The 19,753-nt window shown below is 42.0% G+C and overlaps 1 protein-coding gene and 1 pseudogene across 25 annotated transcripts in view; both read right to left on the reverse strand.

Annotated features, from left to right (window-relative positions):
• LCOR (ligand dependent nuclear receptor corepressor) overlaps window positions 1-19,753 on the reverse strand; it is a 122,376-nt gene that overhangs the window by 93,080 nt on the left and 9,543 nt on the right. The gene's annotated exons all lie outside the window — the stretch shown is intronic.
• Window positions 8,935-17,625, reverse strand: LOC149121949 (large ribosomal subunit protein uL6 pseudogene; annotated as a pseudogene). Its single transcript, XR_016222071.1, has one exon. The product of XR_016222071.1 is annotated as a large ribosomal subunit protein uL6 pseudogene (transcript).

A 19,753-nucleotide genomic window follows, 5' to 3' on the forward strand; every position in this document is an offset into this window, starting at 1 on the left:
CTCCTCTCTCTGTTTAACTCTGACTTTCAAATAAATAAATAATTTTTTTAAAAAAAGAAATACTCTATCAAGAAATATTACAATTAAAAAAAAGAATAAACTTTAAAGTATCCCATGTTAGAACTTTTAAATAAAACCTGACCAATCCAAATTTTCAACTACAATATCTTTAAAATCATTCAATACTCTAATGTTGAGAAGCAAATGACAGCAAACTATTAGAAATGCCATTTTAAAAAGATTTATTGTGGGGTCGGCACTGTGGCACAGTAGGTTTAATCCTCCGCCTGCAGCGCCAGCATCTCTTTGGGTGCCAGTTCAAGTCCCGGCTGCTCCTCTTCCAATCTGGCTCACTGCTATGGCCTAGGAAAGCAGTGGAAGATGGCCCAAGTGCTTGGGTCCCTGCACCTGCATAGGCGACCCAGAAGAAGATCCTGGCTTCAGACCTTTCTCTTTGTCTCTCCCTCTCACTATCTGTAATTATATCTCTCAAATAAATAAAATAAAATAATTATTGTTATGTACTACTATGGTTTGGCTATGGTTTGAATGTGAACTCCAAAGGTTCATGTGCTGGAAGACTGTCTTTGTTATGAGATGGTGGAACCTTTAAGAGGTAGGGCCCAGAGGAACTTACTTTAGGCCCTTAGGGATACCACACTCAGAGGGATTAATGTAGTTCTCACAGCATGCTGGTTAACTCCCTTGAGACTGGGTTGTTATAAAAAGCCCCTGAATTTCTCTGGCTTCCTGCCTTCCATGTGACCCCTCTTGCACCTGCTCCCATCATTGTGATGCCATCCCCCTGGAGGTCCTCATCAGAGATTGGACAGATGGGACCACCAGTGTCTGACTTTCAGCCTCCTGTAAGTTAAATAAGAATCCTTCTTCAGGTAATGTGTTACAGGAACAGAAAGTGTTCACACACACACGCACACACACACACACACACAGTAAGCTGAAAACACATTGAGTCCAACTCCGAAAGCTTTATACAACTGCACACATATTCAAATAAGTAGCAATGTTCTACATAACCACAAAGCAATGCACTTCCTTACACCAAACTTACATAATACTATTTAAGGAAGATTTTCCAAAAGGTCTAAAAAGATTTACAGGTAATTTCCAGTTGAGCGATGTTAGTTTTATAGGTGGAGTCAAACCTATCCAAGGATGTATATAAAGAGAAATTAAAAGTCCTGTTACTACAAATACATTAGATATAATGAAGAATATTTGTAAAAGTGTGCATATACAGTGCACAGCTAAGTCCAAAGTGTAGATAGCAAAAGCCTTAGTGCCAGAAATAATAGAAAATCTAGGAGATAGAGATGTATACTGACATATTGAACGGATGATAATATATAGGTAACCAAGGAACTTGGGTTGTAATATTCTGCAGGGACGGAAGAGAGGCCTTAGGTTAAAACTAGGACTCTCATATAAAAATCAGAACCCTAGAGCAATGTTATTCAAAGTATGGGCCACTGACCTGTCACATCAGCATCTGTTGCTTACTTCCCTGGAAATATAACTTCTTGGATCTTAATCCAGACCTATTGGATCAGAACTGTAAATGGGGCTCAGGAATCACAAGGGGGGGGGGTCTTCAAAAGACTCATAAAAAATGTATATTATGGGGGATGCTGTGGCATAGAAGGTTAAACTTTTGCCTGCAGTGCCAGCCATCTCATATGGGAGCTGATTCAAGTCTCAGCTGCTCCACTTCTGATCCAGCTCCCTGCTAATGTAGCTGGGAAAGAAGCAGAAGATGGCCCAAGTGCTTGGGCCCCTGCATCCACGTGGGAGACCCAGAAGAAGCTCCAGGCTCCTGGCTTCAGTCTGGCCCAGCCCCGGCCACTGCATCCATTTGGGGGTAAACCAGTGGACAGATGACCAATCCCTCCCTCTCTCCCACTCTCTGTATCTCTTTCAAATAAATAAATCTAAAATAAAATAAAATAAAATGCATGTTATGAAAAAACTATGCATGGACTTCAAACTTTTTGAACCAAAACAAAGTATCATTTAATTTCATTTTCCATGGACTTTTTTTTTCAAAGTGCCCTCCATTTTAACAAGCTTCCCAGGTGATTCTTTTATTGTTGTTGTTGTTAATATTTATTTTCATTTATTTGAAAAACAATGACGGGGCTGGCGCTGTGGCATAGCTGGTAAGGCCGCCACCTGCAGTGCCGGCATCCCATATGGGCGCCAGTTAGAGTCCCAGCTGCTCCATTTCTGGTCCCACTCTCTGCTATGGCCTGGGAAAGTAGTAGAAGATGGCCCAAGTCTTTGGGCCCCTGCACCCGCGTGGGAGATCTGGAGGAAGCTCCTGGCTCCCGATCAGCACAGCTCCGGCTGTTGCGGCCAATTGGGGAGTGAATCAGAGGATAGAAGACCTCTCTTTCTCTGCCTCTCCTTCTCTCTCTCTGTAACTCTGACTTCCAAATGAATAAATAAATCTTGAAAGAAAACAATGAAAGACAAAGTGAGAGAGAGTGAGTGAGTGAGAGAGAGAGAGAAAGTGTCCGCAATAGCCAGGGCTGGGCCAGGCTGAAAGCCAGGAGCCAGGAACTCCATCATGGTCTCACATGGACGGCAGTGGCCCAAGTACCTGAGCCATCAGCTACTGCTTTCACAGCACATTAACAGGGAGCTGGATTGGAAGTGGAGTAGCTGAGACTCAACTAGCTCTCTGAAATGGTATGTAGCTGTCCCCAGTGGTGGCTTAACCTATTGTACACCACCAGTCCCCCCAGGTGATTCTTAGGTTTACTGAAGTTTGAGATGTGTTGTCCCAGAGACACTGTACTAATGGGTACAGAAAGGATTCACTAGCAGCTGGGTGGAGGGGAGGCCACGTGGCAGCACTGCGGCATAGTAAGTTAAATTGCTGCTTGACGGGCCGGTGACGTGACTCACTTGGTTAATCCTCTGCCTGTGGCGCCGGCATCCCATATGCGCACCAGGTTCTAGTCCTGGTTGCTTCTCTTCCAGTCCAGCTCTCTGCTGTGGCCCAGGAGGGCAGTGGAGGATGGCCCAAGTCCTTGGGCCCCTGCACCCATTACGGGAGAACAGAAGGAAGCACCTGGCTCCTGGCTTCAGATGGGCGCAGCACTGGCCATAGCGGCCATTTGGGGAGTGAACCAACAGAAGGAAGACCTTTCTCTCTGTCTCTCTCTCTCTCACTGTCCACAACTTTACCTGTCAAATAAAGAAAAAAAAAAACAAAACAAAAAACAAAACAAAAAAAAAACTGCTGCTTGTGACACCAGCATTTCATATTTGAGTGACAGCTGGAATCTCAGCTACTCACTTCTGATCCAGCTTCTTTCTAAAGTACCTGGGAAGCCAGTAGAAGATGGCTCTGATACCTGAGCTCCTGCTACCCATACGGGAGGTCAGGATGAAGTCCAAGCTCCTGACTTTAGCCTAGCCAAGACCTAGCAATTGTGGCCATCTGCAGTCAACCACCAGATAGAAAGAAGCACAGCTTGCTCACCATTCACCCCCACACCAGGAATTTTCCTCTTCCTCTGTGTCTTTGCCTTTCAAGTTAAATCTTGGGGGCTGGGAGTGAGGGAGTGGGAAAAGGACTGGTGAAAAAAAACCCATCCGCTGCTAAGAGGAAACTGAAAGGACAGGGGTTTCCCTGGAAAAGATGAACCCTTTATTAGTGCTTCCATGGATTTGTAACCCAGATATACATCATTCAGCGGCTTTCCAATGTTGTAGTCCAAGGATCACTTTATGCTGCCTAAAATTACTGAAAATCCTAAAGAGCTTCTGTTTACATGGATTATACTCGTATTTGCTGTGTTTGAAATTTTAAAAAGAAAAAAGTTTAAACTCAAGTAAACAAGACATTTTGTTACCTTTCAGGGTGGTAATTCAATACAAAATATAGAAAGTGAAAGGACGCAGAGTGAAAAGCCAAGTAATATCACAGTAATAGTATGAAAATAGTTCTCACTTTCTGGATCCTCAGGAGTGCCTAGACCACACTGAGAATCGCTGCACTACTTGGACTATCTGGGAAACTCCCTACCTATAAAGTTAACATATGGTTGGTCCTGTAGGTTACTGAAGGGGGTGAAGGGAAGCAAGCAGAAGTAAATGCAGACCTTCTCTAGAGAAAAGCTCTCATAACCCACTCACAAAGGGGGAAGGGGAAAAGGCTCTGCCAAACACAAGCCCTCTCACATTTAAAAATAAAAATCATGAAATATAGCAAACACAATTTATCATGATCAAACAGCAGAAGGAACAAAGTCTCAAGAACTTATGTTACAATTGTCTAAATTACTTAATTATTATATATTAGGCAAATCATATTTTTCTAAGAATTTAGTATATTTAAAAATTGAAACACATGTTACAATCATAACATACTCATATTATTGTATATATGAACAATGCATACACTATCACTATTCCTTAAGATTTCATATTTCTTAAACTTTAGAAACTTCTAAGGTAAATGTTTGATACATCAGTTAAGAAACTGCTTGGAACACCAGCATTCCATGTCTGAGTGCCTGAGTTTGAATCTCAGCTCTGCTTCTGATTCCAGTTTCCAGGCTGGCGCCAGAGCTCACTAGGCTAATCCTCTGCCTTGCGGCGCCGGCACACCGGGTTCTAGTCCTGGTCGGGGCGCCGGATTCTGTCCCGGTTGCCCCTCTTCCAGGCCAGCTCTCTGCTGTGGCCTGGGAGTGCAGTGGAGGATGGCCCAAGTGCTTGGGCCCTGCACCCGCATGGGAGACCAGGATAAGTACCTGGCTCCTGCCATCGGATCAGCGCGGTGCACCGGCCGCAGCGCGCCGGCCGCGGCGGCCATTGGAGGGTGAACCAACGGCAAAGGAAGACCTTTCTCTCTGTCTCTCTCTCTCACTGTCCACTCTGCCTGTCAAAAATAAAAATAAATAAAAAATAAATAAAATTAAAAAAAAAAAGATGATTCCAGTTTCCAGTTAATATTTACACCAGAAGGCAGTAGAGGATGGTTCAAGTTCTGGGGTCCCTCCTACTCACATGGTATAGTGGATTCAGTTCTGGGATATTGATTTATCATGGCCCAGTCCTGGCTGTTGCACCATTTGGGAGAGGTCTCCAGTGTCTGTCTCTTTCAAATACTTATTTTTTTTTTAAAGGAACAACTACTGGGACTGGTGCTGTGGCACAGAGTAAGCCACCACCTGCACCAATGGCATCCCATATGAGTGCCAGTTCTACTGCTCCACCTCTCTGCTCATTATCAGAAGATGGCCCAACTACTTGGGTAACTGCCACTCACATGGGAGAACCGGATAAAACTAGGCTCTTGGCTTCAGCTACCCCCAGCTCTGGTCATTGTAGCCATTTGGGGGGGTCAATCAGCTTTCTCTGCCTCTGTACCTCTACCTTTCCAATCAAATCAAATTAAATTAAAAAAAGAACTATCCTTGAATGAGCCATTTCACAATATATCCATATATTGAAATATATTGTATAACAGAAACTAAGCAATTCTGTCATTAAAATAAAACTTTTTAAAGGAAAGAGAAGAAACTACCTTTCAGGAAACAAGAAGACAAAATGGACTGGGAGAAAATATTTACAAAATACACATTTGATAAAGGACTATTTACTGAAATAAATGAAGAATTCTTGAAATTCAAGAAAATAAACCTGATTAAAAATAGTCAAAAGATTTTAACAGGTATGTCACCAAAGATAATATAAAGATGCCAAGTAAACATACATACTCAACATCATGTCAGTACAGAACTGCAAATTAAAACAGAGATACTACTACACAGCTGTTAGAATGGCCCAAATGCACAACACAGATAATGCCAAATGTTGAGGAAGATGGGAGTTAACAGAAACTGATTCATTGCTGATGGAAATACAAAATGGTAAAGCCACTCTGGAAGACAGTTTACAAGTTTCTTCCAAAACTGAACATATTCTTAACATCTGGTCTAGCAATTACATTTCTTGTTATCTACCCAAATGAACTGACAACATTTACCTACAGAAACCTGCAAATATGTTTACAGCAGATTTATTCATAACTTCCATAACTGCTGAATGAAGAGATAGTACATCCAGACACTGGAATGCTACTTAGTCCTAAAAAGAAATGACCTATCAAGTCATGAAAAGATATGGAGGAAACCGAACTGCTTATCACTAAGCAAAAGAAGCCAATCTGAAAAGACTACATAATGTATTATTATAAATACACAAAGTTCTGGAAAAGGCAAACTATAGAGGCAGGAAAAAAAAAAATCAGGGGCTAGCATCGTATGTAGCAGGTAAAGCTACTGCCTGCAACAGCAGCATTCCATATGAGCACCAGTTTTAGTGTCCCAGCTGCTCCACTCTTGAGCTTCCTGCTAACGGGCTGGGAAAAGCAGCAGAAGATGGCTGAAGGGTTTGGGCCCCTGTCACCCACATGGAGACCTGAATGGTGTTCCAGGCTCCTGGCTTCAGCCTGACCCAACCTGTTTGTTGCAGGCATTTGGGGAGTCAATCAGTGCATAGAAGATCTCTCTCTCTCTCTCCCTTTCCCTTTTCTATCACTCTGCCTTTCAAGTAGATTCATCTAAATAAATAAAATTCCAGGAGACTTCTAAAGAAAAAAACAAGATGTTCCTACAATTTGTATGTAAATATAAGAGATCAAATACTGTATAACCAAGTCTTAAAAAGATGCAATGTTAAATACTTTAAATTCCAGATTATATAACAAACTCCCAGAAATCAACAAAAAGATAACACCAATTTTTAAATTAAATACTTACGCATCAGAAATACTTCAAGGGGCTGGCGCTGTGGCGTAGCGGGTAAAGCTGCTGCCTGTACTGCCTGCATCCCACATGGGCCCTGGTTCGAGTCCCAGCTTCTCCACTTCCAGTCCAGCTCTCTGCTACAGCTTGGGAAAGCAGTAGAAGATGGCCCAAGTCCTTGGGCCCCTGTACCCACTTGGGAGACCCGAAAGAAGCTCCTAGCTCCTGGCTTTGGATTGGCGCAGCTCCAGTCGTTGTGGCCATCTGGGGAGTGAACCAACGAATGGAAGACCATCCCCACCTCTCTGTAACTCTGCCTTTCAAATTAATTAAAAAAATACCCAGGATAGACAAATCTACAGATGCAAATTAGTAACTGTCAAAGGAGGGGCAAGGGATAGAATGAGGACTGACTGTTCTACAATTTGATTATGCTAATGATTGCAGTACTGTTAATAAAGAACTGATGAACTGTACATACTTTTAAGTGGTGAACTGTATATACTTTCAAGTGGTGAACTGTATGCTGTATCAATTATATCAATAAATTAACTAAGGAATTGATTATTATAACACAGATGATATTTTTAAGCCAAAGAAGCCAGACACAAGAATACATACTACAAGATTCCTTTTATGAAATAAGAGTGTGAGCAAAACTAAGTGACAGTAATATAAATTAATATGCAGTGGGAAGCTGGCTATGTTCTATATCTTTGGGCAGAGGTCACAGAGGTGTAGACAACTGACATTAAGAACTGAATTTTAATTATATTTCAATAAAAGAATAAAAAAAAAACCTATTTTAGAAAAGAAAGACTGGGCTGGCGTCACGGCTCAATAGGCTAATCCTCTGCCTTGCGGTGCCGGCACACTGGGTTCTAGTCCCAGTCGGGGCCCTGGATTCTGTCTCGGTTGCCCCTCTTCCAGGCCAGCTCTCTGCTGTGGCCCAGGTCTTTGGGCCCTGCACCCCATGGGAGACCAGGATAAGTGCCTGCCTGGCTTCGGATCAGCGTGGTGCGCCGGCTGCAGCGCACCAGCCACGGCGGTCATTGGAGAGTGAACCAACGGCAAAGGAAGACCTTTCTCTCTGTCTCTCTCTCTCACTGTCCACTCTGCCTATTAAAAAAAAAAAAAAAAGACTGACCTTAAAGAACTCACAGAGTGCCTGCTACAGAATGTCTCTGGGAACTGTACAGCTATGCATTTAAAGAAACATACAGTACCTGAGTACAACTGTGTCTTTTTTGCCTACAACTTTTTTTTTTTAAGATATTTTATTTATTTACTTGAGAGGTATAGTTACAGATAGTGAGAGGGAGAGACAGAAAGGTTTTCCTTCCATTGGTTCACTCCCCAAATGGCCACAACAGCTGGAGCTGCACCAATCCGAAGCCAGGAGCTTCTTCCAGGTCTCCCATATGGGTGCAGGGACCCAAGGGCTTGACCCATCCTCTGCTGCTTTCCCAGGCCATAGCAGAGAGTTGGATGGGAAGAGGAGCAGTCGGGACTAGAACCGGCACCCATATGGGATGCTGGCACTGCAGGTGGAGGATTAACCTATTGCGCCACAGTGCCGGCCCTCCCTACAACTTTTTAAATAATATATGCAGCCAATGTCCCCCTTTCAATTTTCCATATTTCAGTTTTCCTAAATTTTTTCTAATACATGTATTCCACAGCCAAAATTGGGCCTTTTAAAGGCATATTTAAGTATACTAAGTGATGAAAAGGGAATACATTTATATAAATCTGAATCCTAAGAGGAAAATCAACATCTAATTTTCCATCATCTGAAAGCATAGTAATGTCTAGATGAATCCTTTCTACTAACCACTGTTCCCCTAGGTAATTCCTACTCATCTCTTTTTCCCCCTTCAAATCAACAGAACTTTTATTGCATTATTAAAATACACAAGACACAATCTAGGTTATTGTTTCTGTAGCCATACAAGTGTGTTTTTTTTTTTTTTTTTTAGATTTATTTATTTATTTATTTGAAAGACAGAGGTACAGAGAGGCAGAGGCAGAGAGAGGAGAGAGAGAGACAGAGGTCTTCCATCTGATGGTTCACTCCCCAGATGGCTGCAATGACCGGAGCTGTGCAGATCTGAAGCCAGGAGCCAGGAGCTTCTTCCGGGTCTCCCATGTGGGTGCAGAGGCCCAAGGACTTGGGTCATCTTCTACTGCTTTCCCAGGCCACAGCAGAGAGCTGGATTGGAAGTGGAGCAGCCGGGTCTTGAACCATATGGGATGGGCTTACAGCAAAAGCCCCAGTAGGACAACTTTTATGTCTTATTCATCCAGCCTGCTGAGCTGTTCCTTTTTCAGAGACATAGATACCATTCAAAAATTTTCTGATGTCCTTATTTTTAATTGTTGTTGCCTACTGAATCAAAACAGCTGAATTTGAAACAAGTTCAATGTCATTTCCCTCAAGGACTAATTCACTTTTCTGGGCTTGAGACACTGAAAGGCAACACCTGGCCTCATCCGAACACTTTGGATATATTTTCCACCCAAGAAATTCAGATTTCAACAAGATACTTGTTGTCCTGAATAATCATGTTGATAGGGAAGTGAGCATGCACAGACCTCATCTTGTAACAGAAGCCCAGTGTAAGCTCCTTGATCATATTCTGTACGTTGACTACAGATGGTGCGAACAGTTGCCAGTTCCTTTCTATTTCCCCACCATGTGTCAACCCAGAGCCTCTTCTTTTTCTTGAATCCAAGTTCTATATTGATGAGATTGAAGTCCCTCTGCAGGGTTCCTCTGGGTCCCTTCACAGTAACTGTGTGTCCCTTCAGATTGATGTCAACATTTTCTGTAATGTTAACAGTCTGATTGCTGAGAATGGTCTTCATTCTCACAGTAGATGTGGCAAAGAGCCTCCTACTCATCTTTTACCTCTCAAATTAAAATTTTTTTCAAAAATTTTGTATTTTTAATACTCAATTCCCCACTGCCCCTTCCATACACAATTATATACAAAGAACAATTCTTTTCAAAGCACTCATCTCATTCCCCACTGTGATTAATGTCCCTGTTTCTCCCATCAAGCTCTAAGTGTTATGCAAGCAGGAGCAGTCTGCCTTACATATCAACATATTCCTGCATAGCGCTTGGTAGCTAGTGGAGATGCTCATGAGACATGTTGCTCAATGAATAAATTCAAAATGCAATATCCAACCAAACCGTCTAAACAAAGATTGTCCCCAATGCAAACAAAGGGTTTTTTCCCCCTTGTTTGAAAAATCCACTGGAGTCAATATATCTTTATTTGACAGAGAACATTTTGGATTAGTATCTATGAGTCACCGAGTAACTACTTCCTTGTCAACCTAGTTAACAGAATATAGGATTGGCTCTGTGTCATTAGTTTCTGCCTCTTGATCCCTTCTTAATTGGGCACACTTATTCTTATTTATTACCTTTAATCTCTATTGTGTATTTTACTATGTACTTCTCCTGTAGTCTCTAAGGTATCAGTCTTAATGAAATTAAGTAACAACGTTTATAAACTCAGCCAAGACAATATTTAATGGCATTATTAGCTGGAAAAAGAACTGTTCAGAGACAGCAATTCCAGATCAGAATGTTAACATATATAGCGGCATTACCACCAAAAGTTCAAGCAGTTTTTCCAACATTCAGTAAACAGAATGCTGACAAAGAAAGGAATGAAGTGCCAAAAAGAACAAATAAAACAGGCAGGTTAGAGATAAAAAGGAAACACAGAATCATAAAAGGCATCTAGCATTTTGTACAACACATTAAAGGAAGGCAAAAACATCTACAAAAATTAACTTATACTGACTAGGTAACAATTATTTTAGCAACTTGCCTAGGATACATACAAGATGAGGCCTTAAGGCAAAATTTGAACAATTTTCTATAATCCTTTCAAGTAGTTAAAAGAGACTATGCAAAACCCGTCTGACACCCCACAGGCTTGAAAAGAATGGAATAAGAATGTTTATGCTTTATCAGTCATACACTCTAAGCTTCCTAAACCATTAACAATGCAATTGAATTTTATTCTTAACAGATTCAGAAGGGATTCTGAATATGCAAAAATTCAGAAATAAGATGCTCAACCTCATCATAACGGAAATGCCAATGAAAACCACTCTGAGAACTTTTTTACCTATGAAATACACACAAATCCTACAGTCAGATGCAGTACTATATTGGTAAGGTTGTGAAGACTCCTTCTCCTAACCAGAATCTTCCTACAACGATGAGCAGACTACAAAATTATTTCATCCATGTAGATGGCAACTTAGTAAAATCTCAAGTATAGGGCCTGCGCTGTGGTGTAGTGGGTAAGGCTGCCGCCTCCAGTGCCGGCAGCCTATATGGGCACTGGATCAAGTCCTGGCTGCTCCACTTTTGATTCAGCTCTCTGCTACGGCCTAGGAAAGCAGAATATAGCCCAAGTGGATGGAAGACCTCTCTCTCTCTGCCTCTCCTTCTCTGTATAACTTTGACATTCAAATCAATAAATAAATCTTAAAAAAATCACTAGTTTCCTTTCTTTAAAAAAAAAGTTATTTATTTGAAAGTCAGAGTTACACAGAGAGAGAAGGAGAGGGACAAGGGGAGAGACAGAGAGAGTGAGTGAGTGAGACAGAGACAGAGAGAGGTGTTCCATCCACTGGTTCACTCACCAAATGGCAGCAACAGCCAGAGTTGGGCCGATCCGAGGCCAGGAGCTTCCTATGGGTCTCCCACGAGAGTGCAGGGGCTCAAGGACTTGGTCATCTTCTACTGCTTTCCCAGGACATAGCAGAGAGCTGGATCAGAAGCAGAGCAACTGGGACTTGAACCAGTGCCCGTATGGGATATCAGCACTGCAGGCAGTGGATTTTCCCGCTATACCACAGTGCTGGCCCTGAATACTTTTTACACATTAACTCAGCAATTCCATTCCTGGAAATGTATCTTACAAGCACCAGCACACATAGGAAATAACTTAAATATAGTATTATTCTCTGCTGTAGTTAAGGATAAGTGTAGACTGTAAACTCACATGTTCAATAACCACCTAGTTAAATAAAAAGTACACCCATACAATGGAATACAATGCAGTTGTGAAAAAGGAGAATGTTCTCTACATATATTAATATGGGAAGACAGCTAAGACCTATTAAATGAAAAAAAGCAAGGAATACCACTGTGTATTTTATAAGCGATCATTACACGTAAGAAGGGGGAAATTAAAAACTAGTAATGTCTGCTTTTATTTTTGTAAACAAAACTGAAATACACAGCAGAAATACTCTAGGGGCAGGCAAATGGTACACAGTGAAGATACTACTTGGGACACCCACATACCATAACCAGAATGCTTGCTTCAGTCCAGGATATCCAGGCTATCCTGCTCCCCACCCAGCTTCCTGCTAATGTACACTGTGGGAGACAGCAGATGGTGGCTAAAGTATGTGAGTGCCTGTCAATCCAAAGTCCCAGACTGGGTTCTAGGCTCTTGGTTTTTGACCCAGAAGATTGAAGATCTCTCTCCATATTGCTTTTCCTTTCTCTTTTTCTCTCTGCTTCCCAAATAATATAAAAAAAATTTTTTTAAAGTAAAACATGATATGGTTGTTGATTTCAAAGGTCTTGCTGACCAGGGTCTTGCAGGCAGCATCAGGACAAAGAAAGGGGAAGGAAGAAATAAATAAAACACACGGGCCAGCACTGTGGCGCAGTGGGTTAAAGCCCTGGCCTAAAGCAGCAGCATCCCATATGGGCACCGGTTCTACTCCCAGCTGCTCTTCATCCGCTCCAGCTCTCTGTCATGGCCTGGGAAAGCAGTAGAAGATGGCCCAAGTCCTTGGGCCCCTGCACCCATACGGGAGACCAGGAAGAAGCTCCTGCCTCCTGGCTTCGGATTGGCACAGCTCCGGCCATTGAAGCCATCTGGGGAGTTAGCCAGTGGATGGAGTACCTCTCTCTCTCTACCTCTCTGTAACTCTGTTGTTCAAATAAATAAATCTTTAAAAAGTAAATACATAAAATATAACAAGTGGTCATACCTGTACACTAAAAAAAAAAAAAAAAAAAGGCTGTGTTTTGTAGTTCTAAGACTTAAATTGAGAATGAGGACTGGCAGGATATAGAGAGGTGAGAATGAAGTAGGTTGGAATCAGGTATCTTGGGAGGTCTTACAAGATGGTTAAAGAACCTTTATTCAGAGTCAGTGTTGTGGTAGAGGGTTTTTAAGCTGCTGCCTGAAATGCTGGCATCCCATTTGAGTGCTGCCTCGAGTCCCAGCTGCTCTACTTCCAATCAAACTCCCTGCTCATGCACCAGGGTAAGAGGTGGAAAATGGCTCAAGTACTTGGGTCCTTGAACCCGTGTGGGAGACCTGGATGAAGCCTCTGGCTTTGGACTAGCACAGCCCTGGCTTTTCTGGAGGTGAACCAGTGGATGTAAGTGCTCTCTCTCTCTCTCTGTAACTCTATCAAATAAATGAATCTTTAAAAAAGAAATCCTTTTCCCGTCCCTAATTCTTTTTTTTTTTTTTTAAGATTTATTTATTTTATTTCAAAGAGTTACACAGAGAGAGGTAGCGGTAGCGGCAGCGGTAGCTGTAGAGAGAGGGGGGTCTTCCATCCGATGGTTCACCCCCTAAATGCTGGCTTGATTCAAAGCTAGGAGCCAGAACCTTCTTCAGGGTCTCCCATGCGGAGACCAAGCACTTGGACCAAGTGCTTGGACCATCTTTCACTACTTTTTCACACCACAGCAGAGAGCTGGATCAGAAGTAGAGCAGCCAGGACTGGAGCCCATATGGGATGCCGGCGCTGCAGGCAGCAGCATTACCTGCTACACAACAGCACCAGCCCTATGGCCCAAATTCTTGATTCCTCCATACACTAAGGCTCTTTGCCATATAACTTTTTTTTTTTCAAGATTTTTATTTAGGCCAGCGCCACGGCTCAATAGGCTAATCCTCTGCTTGCAGTGCCGGCACACCAGGTTCTAGTCCTGTAGGGCACCGGATTCAGTGCAGCGCGCTGGCTGCAGCAACCATTGGGGGGTAAACCAATGGAAAAGGAAGACCTTTCTGTCTCTCTCACTGTCCACTCTGCCTGTCAAAAAAAAAGAAAGGATGGCCCTTTCCATCATTTAAGAAAAAAGATTTTTATTTATTTATTTGACAAGTAGAGTTACAGACAGTGAGAGAGAGAGACAGAGAGAAATGTCTTCCTTCCGCTGGTTCACTCCCCAAATGGCCGCCACGGCCGGCGCTGTGCCGATCCGAAGCCAGGAGCCAGGTGCTTCTTCCTGGTCTCCCATGCTGGTGCAGAGCCCAAGCACTTGGGCCATCCTCCACTGCCCTCCCAGGCCACAGCATAGAACTGGACTAGAAGAAGAGCAACCGGGACTAGAACCCGGCGCCCATATGGGTTGCCAGGGCCACAGGCAGAGGATTAACCAAGTGAGCCACGGTGCCAGCCCCTGCCATATAACTTTATAATACCTTCCCCCCATGACTGTCAGCTTTATCATACATTTTGCTTTAGCCAAGGAAATATTAGTGACATTACATAAGCAGAGGCTTGAAAAAATGCTTTCTAATTTCTCATTACTTTGTATTCTTCTGCCATGAACAGCTATCCTGAAGGTAAAGCATAACTGTCAGAAAACCAACTAGTCAACCAACATCACTCCAGACTCCAACCACACCTACTCCAGACATGAAGAAAGTCAACCTAAGCAAGTCAGCTAAGATCAACAGTGCCAACTACCAAGTCCCACCCAAATCAGCTGAACCCTAGACCTGTGAACTTGACAAACACTTCTAGTTATGTCACAAAGTTGTGAAATGGTTTAATATGCAGCATGACTGTGGCAACAGATAACTGAGACACTATGTTAAGGCAGCAGGTTGATAAATTTTTTTAAATTTATTTATTTATTAAATTTATTTATTTGAAAGACAGAATTACATAGAAAAAAAAGAAAGAGGTCTTCCATCTGCTGGTTCACTCCCCAGATGGTCGCAATAGCCGGAGCTGCACCAATCCAAAGCCAGGAGCCAGGAGCTTCTTCTGGGTCTCCCATGTGGGTGCAGGGGCCCAAGGACTTGGACCATCCTCCACTGCCCTTTTGGGCCACAGCAGAGAGCTGGACTGGAAGAGGAGCAACTGGGCTAGAACCCGGTGCCCATATGGGATGCCGGCGCTGCAGGTGGAGGATTAACCAAGTGAGCCATGGCGCCAGCCCCGACTTTTTTTTTTAAGAAAACCCAAGTCCCACAGAGATTTATTTATAGCTCCTGAAAACTCCTGCCTAAAGTCTTCTCATCTAACATAAAAAATTTCAGCTTTGCTTTTCCATCTTTAACCTACTTATGCAGCTACCTTTGCCTTTCATCAATAAAATGTATTAATCTCTGATTTGGAAATGTTATATAAAAGTAAACAATTCTTCATCAAAGGATAAGGAGGCCAAGAGAATGTTACCTTTTAGGTAAGACTATACATTTATAGCTATAGGTCTTTGTGAAACTGTTTTCAGAAGAAATATTTGATTTCTGGTTCTCAGATAAGCTTTCATAACATGACAGAATTTATTTTAATAAATACCATACAGTGAAAAGCTGTACATCACAAATATACAAATAAAAACTGCTGCATTAAGGCTCACAAAGAAAACAGCTTTTATCACTTCACTCATACTTGTTTTGACCTTTAAAAAGTCAATAAAGCAAAATTCTAACACCTCTTAAAAACTGTTGGAAATGATTCTATATTATTTTATCCTATGTATTCTCTTTGAAGAACAGAAACCAGATCTAGATAGATGTAAGAGCAATAAAAAATAATATTGCTGAAGATAACTGAGAAGTTCCAAATAGATAAACATGAAATAAAATTTTAATGCACTGACTATTTGGCCACTGGTGACATATTAAAAGCATTTTTAAAAGACATATTATTCTAGGGGCCGGCGCTGTGGTGTAGCAGGTAAAGCTGCCACCTGCAATGCCAGCATCCCATGTGGGTGCCAGTTCGAGTCCTGACTGCTCCACTTCTGATCCAGCTCTCTGCTATGGTCTGGGAAAGCAGAAGAACATCTTGGGCCCCTGTATCCATGTGGGAGACACGGAAGAAGTTTCTGGCTCCTGGCTTTGGATCAGCACAGCTTGGCTGTTTTGGTCAACTGGGGAGTGAATCATCAGATGGAAGACCTCTCTTTCTCTCTCTCTCTCTCTCTCTCTCTCTCTCTCCCTCTCCCTCTCCCTCTCCTCTCTGTGTGTAACTCTGATTTTCAAATAAAATAAATAAATCTTTAAAAAAAGAAGATATATTGTTCTATTAAATACTCATAGAGAAATGACTACTTTGAAGACTTTGTCAGTAATGATTACCAATGATTCATGGACTTCCTAATGTCCACCCATAATTAAAGGATCACCACCTGTGATCAGATACGCTTTTCACACAACTGAAACTTTGTCAGCTTCCTTATTAGCTGAAGGAAAATCCACATAACCTAATACATGATGAAATTAGTAGTTAGACAATAAATCATGTCACAAAGAAGCCACACCTCAACAAAGGGAAATACAAACATTTATGTTCCTTTCATTTTTTTAATTCTTCGTGAAAGCTTATTTAGATGGGAATGTCTCCATATTACCTTTGTCACATTATCTTCCTGTGCCTGCTATAGGAAGCATTATTTTGTCTAAACAATTTATCATTTTTCGATTTGCCCAATCTCCCCTTCTCAGCAAGTATGCAGTAGTACTCAGCAACTTCTCTTAAAAAATTATTTATTTAATTTCAAAGTCAAAGAGAGAGAAAGAGAGAGATCTTCCATCTGCTGGTTCACAATGGTGGCCAAAACGGCTAGCTCTGGGCCAGGCAGAAGCCCAGAACTTTTTCCAGGTCTCCCATGAATGGGGCAGAGGCCCAAGCACTTGGGTCATCTGCTGCTGCTTTTTCCAAACCATCAGCAGGAAGCTGGATTGGAAGTGGAGTAGTCAGGACCCTAACCAGTACCCACGTGGTTTACTGGCGTTACAGGTGGTGGCTTTACTCAATACACTACAACACTGGCCCCAACAACTTCCCTTTATATCACACATTTTAAAATATTTATTGCCAAATGCACCAAATCTAAGTCACAGAGACTAGATCCAAGAAGGCAATTGGCTAACATCCAGGAGTCATGAATCCTGACCTCAATGTGCTTTCCCTTATTTGCCCCTCCAACCCTACTGTGGTCTCTGGGAAGGATATGAATAGAAGACAAGACCAAACACCTGTACACTGTTATCCTAAGGTCTTTGCTGGTGCACACTTGAAGCCTAGAACCAGCATCCCTTGGATATTCTTTGCTGTCTTTCCTCCCTAAGCATATACTCAAAACTCAGTTAATTGTAAAAAGTATTAAAGTAGCTAAACATTCACTTTGGAAATCTATTGAGCTCCAAATACTGTAACAAAACTAAAAAATAAAAAAATAAAAAAATAAAATTGGCTGGCACCACGGCTCACTAGGCTAATCCTCCGCCTGCGACACCAGCACCCTGGCTTCTAGTCCCGGTTGGGGCGCTGGATTCTGTCCCAGTTGCTCCTCTTCCAGTCCAGCTCTCTGCTGTGGCCCGGGAAGGCAGTGGAGATTGGCCCAAGTGCTTGGGCCCTGCACTAGCATGGGAGACCAGGAGGAAGTACCTGGCTCCTGGCTTTGGACTGGTGCAGTGTGCCGGCCATAGCGGCCATTTGGGGTGTGTGTGTGTGTGTGTGTGTGTGTGTGTGAACCAACGGAAAGGAAGACCTCTCTCTCTCTGCCTAACTCTGCTTGTCAAAAAAAAAAAAAAAAAAAAAAAATCAAGCAAGTAAAAAGGAAAAACAAGCAGTACTATAACAGCTGAGGAGAAAGTGAAAGTGACAAGGGATTTAATTCTAGCCCAGAGAACAGAAAGTAATTTATCATTTATGGCAAGATTATGGGTAAAGAAACCAGAATTCTTGATTTACATAAAGCAGTAAGTAATCAGTAACTAGAAACAAAGGCAAAGCAACAAGAAATTCTTAAAGAATTTACCTATATGTGTAAAGTTTAAGATTAAAGAGTACTGGATTCTGAGTTACAATCCCAGGTCTACTACTCTATATCTTAATGACCATGAATGAAATAATTAACCTCTCTAAATCTGCTTCTCCACTTCTCTGGCACATATGACAGAGTATGTGCCATATTTTAAGAATACTAATTAGGCCGGCACTAAAGCTCACTATGCTAATGCTCCACCTGCGGTGCCGGCACCCTGGGTTCTAGTCCTGGTTGGGGTGCCAGATTCTGTCCCGGTTGCTCCTTTTCCAGTCCAGCTCTCTGCTGTGGCCCGGGAAGGCAGTGGAGGATGGCCCAAGTGCTTGGGCCCTGCACCCTCATGGGAGACCAGGAGGAAGCACCTGGGTCCTGGCTTTGGATCGGCGCAGCATACCAGCTGTGGTGGCCATTTGGGGAGTGAACCAACGGAATAAAGACCTTTCTCTCTCTCTCTCCTCTCCCTCACTGTCTAACTCTGCCTGTCAAAACAAAACAAAACAAAACAAAAAAAAACTAATTAAATTAGTAACAAAAGCAAAAATTTGTCTTCTCCATTTTAATTTTTCATTTATCTCCTTAAATTTACTAATCACCTGATGACTTAGGAAACAGGAAAAAGATGTTACTATACAGGGAGATTCAAAAAGTTCCCGAAAGTGCTTATCATGGAAAAAACTATTTGTGGGTTTAAAAATTTTTGCACCAATATAAACTTAGCTTTTAATTCCATTTTTTTGTGATTTATCTTGGAAGCACACTCATACAAAAGGCTGTAAAAAAAAAGATTCAATACTACATACAATGTCTAGCATTTGCTTCAAAACAATTCAGTGAGGAAAAAATAAGAATGATCTCAGTTGATGTAGCTAGGTTCATTATACTATTATTTCTATCTTTGGCTATGCTTGAAGTCTTCCAAAATGAAAATTTCCTTGAAACTCCTTTCTGTTAATAATTTGATATGGTTAAACCAAAAAAAAAAAAAAAAAAGTTCTAGCATCCCCTTTAACTTTAGTAAATAGTGAACCTGAAAGATGGAAAGAAAAGAGAATTAGAGAATATTCAAGGGGAAGGTATAAAGATAAAAGCTATATACGACCTAGCAAATATGCCTGATTGAAGTGAAGGAAGACTATGAAGGTAAAAGCCCAAAACTATGTACTGGGAATAATTAACATACACACACAAAAAAATACAAGAAAAACGAGAACATCAAAATAAATAAATGAAGAGACAGGCATTTGAAGCAATGGTTAAGACACTATTTGGGGCACCTACAACCACATCAGAGTGCTTGGATTCAACTCTCATCTCTACTTCTGATCCATCTTCCCATTACTGAGTACCCTGGGAAGCATCAGGCACAAGTAAGTTGGGCCCCTGTCACCAACTACAGTTCCCTGGCTCCTCTCACTACGGACTGGGCCTACCAAACCATGGCCGTTTTGAGCATCTGGGGAGGGAACTTGAGGCTGGAAGACCTCTCTCTCTCCCTTTCAAATACATAAATAAAAAAACATTTTTTAAAAAATATTAATGTAGAGGCTAGTGAGGTGGCAAAGTGGGTAAAGATGTCACTTGTGATATCAGCATCCCATACGAAAGTGCCAGTTCAAGTTCTGGCTTCTTGCTTCCCACCCAGCTTCCTGCTAATGCACAAATACTTGGGCTCCTGCCACCCACATAGGAGACCAAGTTCCTAGCTCTGACTTTGGCATGGCCCAGATCAGCTGTTATGGACATTTGGGGAGTGAATAGCAGATGGACTATATCTCTGTGTCTCTCCCTCTCACTTTATCACTCTGCCTTTCAAATAAATAAAATGAATCATAAAAAATTAATGAATGTATGGTCTTAATTTAACAAATTCAGTAATTCCTTCGTGCATGCATATTGT

Source organism: Oryctolagus cuniculus, chromosome 15 (assembly GCF_051225735.1).
Source record: "Oryctolagus cuniculus isolate XC-2025 breed Fujian yellow rabbit chromosome 15, ASM5122573v1, whole genome shotgun sequence".
Lineage (NCBI taxonomy): Eukaryota > Metazoa > Chordata > Mammalia > Lagomorpha > Leporidae > Oryctolagus > Oryctolagus cuniculus.